The sequence below is a fragment of the Macrotis lagotis genome, chromosome X (assembly GCF_037893015.1).
Source record: "Macrotis lagotis isolate mMagLag1 chromosome X, bilby.v1.9.chrom.fasta, whole genome shotgun sequence".
NCBI lineage: Eukaryota > Metazoa > Chordata > Mammalia > Peramelemorphia > Peramelidae > Macrotis > Macrotis lagotis.
This window is the reverse complement of record NC_133666.1, coordinates 5,468,417-5,479,948: the sequence shown is the minus strand read 5'-3', so window position 1 is coordinate 5,479,948 and position 11,532 is coordinate 5,468,417. Positions and strand designations below refer to the sequence as shown.

At 34.9% G+C, this 11,532-nt stretch overlaps 1 protein-coding gene and 1 pseudogene across 2 annotated transcripts in view; both read right to left on the bottom strand.

Annotated features, from left to right (window-relative positions):
- LOC141502776 (uncharacterized protein C8orf48-like) overlaps positions 1-11,532 on the bottom strand; it is a 107,641-nt gene that overhangs the window by 61,434 nt on the left and 34,675 nt on the right. The gene's annotated exons all lie outside the window — the stretch shown is intronic.
- Positions 4,572-9,433, bottom strand: LOC141498858 (beta-1,4-galactosyltransferase 3 pseudogene; annotated as a pseudogene).

Below are 11,532 nucleotides of genomic sequence, written 5' to 3'. Positions count from 1 at the left end.
ATAGGTAAAGGAGTCCTACCAAATAATTTCTTCTATGACACAGAGATGATTTCGGGACTTAAATCAAGGAGAGCAAAAAGAGAGAAAGAAAACTACAGACCAACTTCCATAACGAATATTGTTGCAAAAATAAATAAAATCCTTGCAAGGAGACTTCAGTAATATATCACAAAGATCATAAATTATGACCAGGTGGTATTTAGACCAGAAGTGCAAGTATGGTTCAACATTAGAAAAAACATTAAGTTTAATTGACCATATCAATATGAAAGCAACAAAAAAATTCAATTAATGAATGAAGATAAAGCTTTTTGATAAAATATAATGGCCAGTCCTATTAAAACCCCAAAACAAGCATAGGAATAAACTTAGTTTTTCTTAACATGCTAAGAACTATATTTAAACTAAGAGCAAGCATTATCTGTAATGGAGTCAAACTAGAAGCCTTTCCAATTAAATCATGAATAAAGCAAGGTTATCCATTATTACTACTATTAGTTAATATTATACTCTAAATTTTAGGGAAAAGAAATTGAAGGAATACGATTAGGCAATGAGTTAACAAAATTATTACTTTTTTCAAGATGACATGATGGAGAATTCTAGAGAATTAACTAAAAAACTAGTTGAAGCAATTTTAGCAAAGTTGCAAGATATAAAATAAACCCACATAAATCATTAAAATTCTATAAATTTACAACAAAACCCAGCATGAAGATAAAGAAAATTCTGATTAAAATAACTTCAGACTGTATAAAATAATTGGGAATCTATTTGTCAAGATACATACAGGAACTGTATGAGCACAAATAAAATTAAATAAAATAAAACACTTCATACAAATAAAAACAGATCTAAACAACTGGAGAAATTTCTCATGGGTAGGCCAAGCCAATATAATTAACTTTTTCACTTTTTTTTAGGTTTTTGCAAGGCAAATGGGGTTAATTGCCTTGCCCAAGGCCACACAGCTAGGTAATTATTAAGTGTCTGAGGCCAGATTTGAACCCAGGTACTCCTGACTCCAGGGCCGGTGCTTTATCCCACTGTGCCACCTAGCAGCCCCAAGCCAATATAATTAAAATGACAGCAATACCTAAATTATTTTACTTATTCAGTGCCATTCTAATTAACCTACCAAAGAATTATTTTATAGAGCTATTTAAAATAATAACAAAATTCATCCAGAGGAACAAAAGATCAAGAATATCAAGGAATGATATTTTTAGATGATATTTTTCAATGAAAAAAAGGAAAGGGCATTTTAAAGAGCACTATAAAGCTTTTGTCATCAAAACAATTTGGTAGTGGGTATGAAATAGAGAAGGTGACCAGTGGAACAGATTAGGTAAACAATAAATAGAAACAAATGATTAGTTGCCTAGCATTTGAGAAACCCCAAAATCTCTGCCATTGATATAAGAACTCTTAATTCAACAAAAACTGCTGGGAAAACTGTAAAAAAAATCTGGCAGAAACTGGAAATAGGCAAACATCTCACTGTATACTAAGATAAGCTCAAAATGGGTACATGATTTAGATTTAAAGGAGGATACCATCACCATGAAAGAAATTATCTGTCAGATTATGGATAGTGGAAGAGGTTATAGCCAAACAAGAAACAGAAAGATCCATGAAAGGCAAAATGAATAATTTTTAGTACATAAAACTAAAATGTCTTTGCACAAACAAAACCAATAAAGTCATAATTAGAAGAAAAGCAGTAACCTAGGAGATAAAGATGTCATTTCTAAATACATAAGGAAGCAAGTCAAACTTATAAAAATGAGAGTCATTCATCAATTGATAAATTACCAAGTCATGAAAATCAGCTAGTTCCAATTACTCACCAAAATCAGGATTTAAATATCCCATTCACAAAAGGAAACTCTGGAGAACATCCCCCCTACAGAAACATGCCATTCCCATAGGACCAAGGCTTCTTAGATGAATGAACCTGGGGTTCTGAGATCCCCAACACAGAGTTGCCCTTATGTGAGTTTTACTTTGTTACTGTGTCTCAGTTGTATGTTGGATTCCCTTCTCCTTCTTCCCTTTTCCCCCCTCTTCCTTCTCACCTGCCAATAAAACTTGGCATTGAACTAATACCCATTGTTATTTCATATTGTTTATGACATTTGAACTCAAAAAGGTTTTTTTTCCCCTGACATTTCTGGTTGGCCCATAGCCCTTCCATTAGACAATTATCAGGTCCCTGACAGGTGCTTTCCTATTTTTGTCTCTTTAAAAGTATTTATTTAACATTCTTTTCTTTTTGAATTTGGAGTTCTGAAATTTTTCTCAACCTCTGATTTTGCCTCACCCATTGAGAAGAAAAGTAAAATGATAGCAATTAAACATATGAAATCAGGCAAAACATTTTTGTTAGCCATATCACAAAATAGCAAGAAAATTATATTTTAATTTGAAGAATTCATCAGTTCTCTCTCTGGACATGCCTAGCAGTTTTTCATCAAGAGTCTTTTGTTGTTTGGGATCATTATATTGATCAGAGTAGTCAATTCACAATGGATTATAATTACATTGTTCCTACTATACACAATGAACTGATTCTTCTTCACTTTGTATCAGTTCCTATAAGTCTTATCATTTTGGGTATTTTTTGCCTAAAATCACTCCCCTAAATACTTTCCCCATTTACAGAAATACCTACAATGGGGAATTTGGGCACTGTGAGCCCATTCCTAGAAAATAAGAGTCAGTAGATGTTCCCTTTGTTCTCCCAGGAGGGAGTCCCTTTGATCAGAGGATGATCAAAAAACGATTGACATGGCTGGCAAAATACTTGAATAACATGGACAATGTAGTCAGTTCAGTTAGCCAAATAATTCTCTTTGGACTAAAGTCTTTAAAGAAAACTATTTGGAAAGCTTTTAAGTTTATTTGTTTATTTTGAATTTTACAATTTCTCCCTTAATCTCTCGCTTCCCTCTCCCACCCCCACCCCCACAGAAGACAGTCTTAGTCTTTACATCGTTTTCATGGTATACATTGATCTAAGCTGAATGTGATGAGAGAGAAATTATATCTTTAAGGGAAAAATTGAAGTAAAAGAGACAGCAAAATTATGTAAGATAATTTTTTTTTAATGAAAGGTCTTTGTTCTTTGTTCAAACTCCATCATTCTTTCTCTGGATACAGATGGTATTCTCCATTGCAGACAGCCCCAAATTGCTCCTGATTGTTGCACTGATAGAATGAGTGAGTCCATCAAGGTTGATCATCACCCCCATGTTGCTGTTAGGGTGTACAGTGTTTTTCTGGTTCTGCTCATCTCGCTCAGCATCAGTTCATGCAAATCCCCCTAGGCTTCCCTGAAATCCCATCCCTCCTGGTTTCTAATAGAACACTAGTGTTCCATGACATGTATTTACCACAGTTTGTTCAGTCATTCCCCAGTTGATGGGCATTCACTCACTTTCCAATTCTTTGCCACCACAAACAGGGAAGGCTGCTATGAATATTTTTGTACAAGTGATGTTCTTTTCACCCTTTTTCATGATCTCTTCAGGGCACAGACCAGTAGTGGTATTGCTGGATCAAAGGGTAGGCACATTTTTGTTGCCCTTTGGGCGTAATTTATTTGGAAAGCTTTTAAAGAAATTTGGAGAGGAGTGATCATCACCTATGAATCCCATGTTGCCTCCATTTTTTTCAGTCTGTTTTTAAGACTGCTGGTCCAAGTGTTTTAGGGTCAAGGCACAGATTTAAAGAATAATAGAAAACTGTATTTGAAAACAAAGTTCTGGAGTAGACCTGTGTGTTTCAGGACTAGAATTTTCCTGTGTCTCAGGTATAGAGGATTCAGTGACTTGGACTCTGAGGAGGGGGGTACCTACTTCTTCCCAGAATGACTCCAGTAACAAAATTCTTGCAGTGCCTAGAGACAGCCTCATCAAGCAAATTGTCTTGCCTACAATTGCTGTCTAATCAGTGATGGGGGACCACAAGGTTGCTAACATCAATTTTCACTTTTCACTATGATAGCCTAAACCAGGAAATGGATACATTTTATGTGAAGCTTCAAGGACATTCTGGCAATAGCCAGATGATGGGAGTTTCAATCCTGATAAGTTCATCTACTATAAGAATTTATGAGAGATCTGCATTTTAATTAGGAATAAAAAGAGCAAAAGACTATTGGTAATTTGAAGTGAGAAATGTTTATTTGTATAATATCAAAAATGTTGTTAAAATTTTCTGTATTATGTGCCTTGCTAAGCCCAATTGATTTTTTTCCTATGGTCTTATCAACCAAAGGAAAAATGATGTAAAGAGTTGAAAACTTTTCTGTGGAACTTTCAAAGTTTTCAAAAAGATATCTTTTTTTCTGAGTTTCTAATTCTGGTTAAGTTGAGATGACAGAAAAAAAGATACCAGAAGGAAAGAAATTGTTTTTTTTTCCAATCTGAAGAAATTTATGGAGTCATTAATTAATTAGAAATTAAATTTGTGACTGACATTTAATTTCTCTACTGCGGATTTCTAAATTGTGGTTTGAATGTTTTTATAAATGCTAAAATATTTTAGTTAATTTGGGGGGCACCATCTTAGTGTCCCACAGAAATGGGTGGTCAAGAGATCTCCATATGAGCTGGATAAACTCTAGTGGTAATATCATTCTCTTTCCCAACCCTAATGCTCATTAAGGAAGCCATTCATCATCAGTCAATGATCAGAAGTAAAAGATGAGACCCCCAAAGTACTGGAGGGGTATGGGAGGTGATATCCAAACTTATTCATAACAACAACATGCCTTCCCCCTCCTCCCACCCCACCCCTGCCCCAGGATCATACACATAAAGATTGTAAACATTTTCAAGCAGAGAATGCACATCACTCAGAAATAGGCAACCCTTCTCTTTATCACAAAGGACCTCCCATACCTCCATATTCAGTAGTTTTGCCCTGTTCTATGATAATGTAGATATAATAGGCAAGCTGCTGGCACTGCAGAAAAGAATGCAGGTGATAAAGTAGCAGACAAAGTTGAAGCCCTGAACTTGTCATGGTACAATTATGACAATGAAAGATCAAGGCTCACAGTCCCCTGGATGGTACTGGCCCCTAGCTCTCCTTGAGAATTCCTCTCCAAAATCTGTGACAATGATGGCATTAGGCTAGAGGACATTGACAGAAAACCCACTAGACTTGGGGAGTGCTCAGGACAGTAGAACAAAGTCTGCAGAGCAAGAGGAGCCCCTGGGACAGGAGGGCAAACAATTGAAGCTGGAATATACATCATAGTGTTGTGAGCAATCAAAGAGTATAGGTCTTAATCAAATTGGGAACTAAGGCTCCAGAAACCACCAAGGAACAGGTACATCGTAAGCCAGCTGGGAGACCACAAGCAAAGTCAGCACATAAGACCAATCTAGAATCTGAAGAAACATCCTAGAGTGTGACTGGACTCAAGTCCAGGGGGTTTGGGAGAGTTAGTTCTGTGAGGTATCCTTCTGCCCTAAGAGTTGGGAAAAAGCTGCCCCTATTATCTTGGAAAAAGATACTGTGGAGGGAGGAGAGGGGACAGAGATCACCATTTTTTAAACTCAAAATGATAAACTCAGAAATTCTTCAGTATCTGGGATGGGCCACCCCTTTTTTGACTCTTCCTTCTGTCAGACAACTTAATAAACTTCTTTCTAAATTATTTCATCTCTGAAATAATGTTTTGAATATTTTCCACTTGAAACATTCATCAATAATGGTTTCAGAAGTGGTATCTCTGATGGTTAACCCAAGAGGTGGTATCAACCCAGACAGGCTCCATCTGCATGGCAAAAACTGGATGAATAATCTGAGGATTTGGGTGCAATACAGTCCTTGATCTATTGTATGAACTCTACATAATATAAAGGGCTATGTGACCCTTGACCTGTGGAATTACTCTGGATAAGGTTAGAACTCATCTAGCCATACTTCTAGGCAAATAAAGACCTCTTGGACTAATCAAATAAGGGGTCTGGGTACAGATCTTTCATCTGTTAAATTCAACCAGTACTCTGGTAGATATCTCCTTTTTTTTTCTTTTCCCTTATTTCCCTCAACCCTCCTGTGACTATTAGAAGTAAACCAACTTCCTGTGTCTATAAGAGCTTCTCTCATAACCTGATGAGTATGGAACTATTATCCAAGATGCAAGTATAAGGGCTGACAGTTGAACCACATGGAATGTCAAAAGGGAATCATTTATCTGGTTAACTGATTGAGCAACCTGATGAACAGGTCAGCTAACATAAGTCATTCATTCATTTAGGTTAATGAGGGAAACTTTTACAGTCAAAATAAACTGTCGTTCAGGGTTGCACATTTCCCAAGCTCATACCCTTTCTCCTCTTTACCTTCCCTATAAACTTCTCAGGAAAACCTTTGTCTTTTGTCTAGTGTTGGCAGTCTGCTACCTTTCAAGATTTCTAAGGGGAAAATGTAGCCAGTCACAAAGACTGCTATGTAAACCTGCAGCCAGAGAGTCTATGATACTGAAAATTAATGAAATTTCATACCTGAAACAATTAATCCTGGTTTCTATAATATGTTGCGAAATTCTCCATTCCAGTAAGCAGAGACTTATACCCACTTCAGACTTTCAGTGTAAGAATAGATTTCACTAAGAAAAAAAAAACTGCAAGATACTTTATCTGTGTCATTTCAGCACTAATCTGCTGGTGTTACAGAAATAAAGATAGACAAACAAAGAAGGGAAAACGTTTCCCTTGTTTTTAGAAAATTAAGAAATTATAAATTAATTCAAGGCTAAATTTTTAATTGAAGTGTAATATATTTGCTATAAATGCCCAAATTAAGGTTTGAAGATTTTGGTAAATGCTAAAATGTTTGAAGAAGATAACAGATTGGGAGATTGCCACCATATATCTTTGGAACTGGCCTGAAAGTACCGGGCTCTATGATTTCAGCTGCTGGCAGTTCATGATCTTTGAGAAAATTGCATTTTTGAATGACAGCATTTGCCATTGTAAATTCAGATTTCATTTGATTGAATTTTTCCTAAAAATGAATTGTGATATGGTCCTATTTCAAGTTAAATTTCTATAGGTAGATCTGACATTAATTGAAAATACACTTAATATTTGACATTAAGGAGATATGCTTAGAAACTGCATAAATAATAATTAAGGTATTAAGTATTATATAGTTTTTAATGTGATTAGTATAGAATGCCAAATTGATATATGGATGCAGTGATTTTTTTATGTAAGATGATTCAGACATGCATTCAACTGAATTGATGTTATTTGATAGGCAAAATGTTTCGTGGCACAACTTAAAAATCCATACTCTTTGTGTTATTTTTAAACTAATTTTTCTTGTATTCTGATTTGAGAGAAAATTATTATATTCTTATATAACATGCTTAATTTAAAAATTGATACCCAGATGGTGATATAATTATATCATTGGAATATTGATGATTATTGTCATTATGGTTTTTTTTTAAATGTCAAGTATTTAATTGGGCATATTTTACTTTGAAATGAATAAAAATAATGTAATTTATTTAGAGCAGGGCTGTCCAAAGGTACTTTTAAAAGTTTTTACTGGGGTGGCTAGGTGGCGCAGTGGATAGAGCACCGGCCCTGGAGTCAGGAGTACCTGAGTTCAAATCTGATCTCAGGCACTTAATAATTACCTAGCTGTGTGGCCTTGGGCAAGCCACTTTAACCCCATTTGCCTTGCAAAAAAAAACCTAAAAAAAGAAAAAGAAAAAAAGTTTTTACTGAAGCAATAGACACGATATTTTGATTTGCCATTTTAGTGAGAGCTCTGTGGTAGCTCAGCTTTGTTACTAAAGCATTTAATAAACCCATAGGCAGCTGCATAAAATCGCCCTGTGGGCCAAGCATTTTGAACAGCCCTGACTTAGAGTTTGGGAAAATATCATAGACTTTGTGAGTATCTAAGAATTGCTTTGGAAATTTGCTAGATTTCCATTCCCCTGGATCTTCAGCCTTAGGGAGATCATAAATCTAATTAACTCTAAGAGAAATTGCTAGAAGAATGTTCTGAAGTTCTAAAACAGCAAAGTGATTTAATGAGAAACCAGGAGCTCTTATAGATGAAATAAAGGCCTTACAAGTTCATTTTGGAAAGAGTGATTCTTTTCTAATAAATTGTTTGGCTATTGTTTATGAAAACTATGACAATGCACCTGAAAGAGTATTTATTTTAAGTTACATCTTTGAGCCAACTTAGTATCAATAAATCTCGGTTTAAAAATTTTCATTTTGATCTTAGAGGTAAATAAACAATATTTTAGACATGAATATCTAACAGATTTAAAGTTGAGAGTGGTCAGTGTTTTTTTTTTCTGGGTTTTGAGTGAACTATCACATATTCGTTATATGTGTCTAATCACAGAATGTGATTATTTTCTTAATTTCTAATGATTGCTCTTTGTTCCAGGATAAATGTGAACTAAAAAGGTGAATAAGATAAGACTCATATGTGCTTATGGTTAGCTTTTATGACAACCACATGAAAAAATCTCCTAAGACTGAAATTTGATATTATTCTGAGTTTTGATTTCGGCATAATGATAATGGTCTAAATTGTCATTAACCAATAATCTCTCATTTAATGTAAATGGCAAGTGCTGCTCAAAAGGAGTACAGTCTAGGAATTGCTACAGGTAGATGTCATGCCTGAAAAGGTTGCAAGGACAACCTTGCAAATGTGATGGTGGGATCCTTTTGACTTAGTTCCTCCATTAAATTATTTCCTTTTGAACAGGAAACTTTTCCCCCTAGTTAATTATGATCCTGGCTATGGTTTCCTTTGAATAGTGTAGAACTTTTCTATATGATTGGTTATTTCACAATAAAGGCTAACTAAAATATGAACCTAGAAGGGATAGTCTTGATATTATAAACATTTCCTTCTATAGCAAATGTCTATAACAAGAGCACATATATGTATACATATATGCACATATATACATATATATGTGTGTACACATACACATATCTCTGGGAGATGGGGTGAGGTGAAGCAGAAAATACAGAGCTATATCTCATCTCTGCAAAATCCCTCACAAACTGAGCATGCTCATATAGGTGAGGTGAGGCATAGTCCTTGACATATATGTATGTATGTATATATATATATATATGTAAATATATATGTGTATATATATATACATATGTATCCTGTTTCATTCTTAGCATATGAGTTACTAAAATGGGTTATGAATATGAAAGATCTTATAATTTTTAATGTTACTCTTGTATATATTGTATATATTCATGTACAATCATTACTTCATGTAAATTTGCACTATATAAATTTGACTTCATGTAAAGAATTCTGAAAGAAATATGCATTCAAAAACACCCATATTGACTTTACTGTAAAATACTGTGTTTGCTGTCTCTATTCTGTCTTACTGCTCAGCAATCTGCAGTCTCCCTTCCCTCCCTCCCCCCCACAAAAAAAAAGCACCTGGAGAAACCACCACCCTGCTACTGGACCAACATCTTGGCTTGAGATCTTGAGAGCTGAAAGAGGAGACCTTTACACCATTTCTCCCATGCATCCACATGTCTGGACCCAAATTTCTGTCTTCTATCTGTCTGTATTCAGTTGCCTCATGTTTGGCCCCACCTACACATGTTGCCCAAACTCTCCAGTCAGTGTTTATATATTTTTGGTTCTGGCCAGGCCCCACACATCTAGCCCCTGCCCCAGTATGTCCCTCTTTCTGCTCTTGCTTCTCTGTCCTCTATATGGGCTCTCAGTCCCCTTCCTGCCTCCCTTTCTCTTCCCACAAGAGTGGGGCAAATTCTTATTACAAAAAATATTACTTTACATTTAGGTCTGCAGAATAGTCTACTTACATAAAGCAAGAATTGACTGTATAAGATCCTAATCTTAAAGTATCCCATTCACTTTGTATGATTTGAGGATAATATACTGTTTGATTTATGATTCCATATTTGCTCCCACAAAATGACAGGCTCAGCAATTTAAATGACTGATTATGAATTTATTAAAAACACTGAAGTAAAATCATAATAACATACATGGGATAGAACATTTTCTAAAAGCACAGCATAAGCATACAAATAGAAACAACAATCCCGCTATGATCATTAAGGTGACTATAAGGATAGAGAAAAATCTGAATCCAAAGCGCCTGGGGAGTTCCAAATCACAGTCTTTCAGAGTCACAATTGGGAAAAAGCCCCTGGCAAATTGTCCTTTCCATGGGTGAAACTCCAAGGGGCTACTCAATGTCAGGTACTTTTAAGGGGTCCCAGACAAAGGTGTCACATTGCCAATAGGCTTATATAAGCTTTTTTGGCACTTAACCAGGATATGTGAAGAGTATGGGCATGACTGTGTGAAAAAGTAGTGCATGATCTGGGAAGATTCGAAGCCAAGGCTATGAAATTAATTAAACGTTTGAACCTCTGGGCAGGTAGCCAACCCTCCCCGGATTCATCCTCCAGGAATGGCTAATTCCTAAAGGGAGTATCAGGCACATGCAAAAACATCCAAGTTCATGCAAAAGTGATGGGGTACCATGGGTATGGGAACCAGCATATGGCCTTTCCCAGGATCAGAAGGGGTATTAACCCTTCATATACTCTCAAAGGAGGGGATGGGACAATACCAAAAGTATGATATAACAAAGACATAAAAGTTCTAAATTTTACTAGAGTAATAAGCTTCACTGAGAAAAACAATAAAATTGTTTTCTCTAAAATGAATGTATTTACATATTTAAAAGCATATATATGTATATATATGTATATATATATATATATATATATATACTTTCAAATGTTTCTATTAAAAACAATGATAAAAGAATAAGTATAAGGCTAAATCCAAAAGATTTAAACTGGTTTTCACCATATGAACTAGTTACTAGAAAGTAAAATTTAAGCAGAGAAAAAAAACTCCTTCCAGAATTGCCTTGGGAAGGAGGCTTATTCCAGAATCTCCAAGGAAAAGATGCTTACAATTATTAGTTAACTCATGGGAAAATTAATACTCAAGATGAAATAAGTTGATTAAATGTAGTTTAAAGTATACTCTAACTTAGGTTTGTTTCCTTAAGGGATATATGACATTATGGTTTTCTTTAAATGGCCCTGGAGTCAGGAGTACCTGAGTTCAAATTTGATCTCAGTTACTTAATAATTACCTAGTTGTCTGACCATGGGCAAGACATTTAACCCAAATACCTTCCAAAAACAAAAACAAAATCATAAATAGATACCATAAGCAAGTTAGAAGAACATGAAATATATTACATAAGACTTATGGATAAGAGAAGAATTCAAGAATAAGTAAGAGCGAGAGTATTATAAGATATAAAATGGATAATTTTGATGCATTAAATCAAATAAAACTAATTTAGCCAAGATTAGAAGGAAATTAGAAAATTAGGTGAAAATTTATAGATAGTTTCTCTGATATATACAAAATATATACAAAATGTTGTCAAATTTATAAAAAATTAGTTGTTCCCAAATTGATAAATGGTTA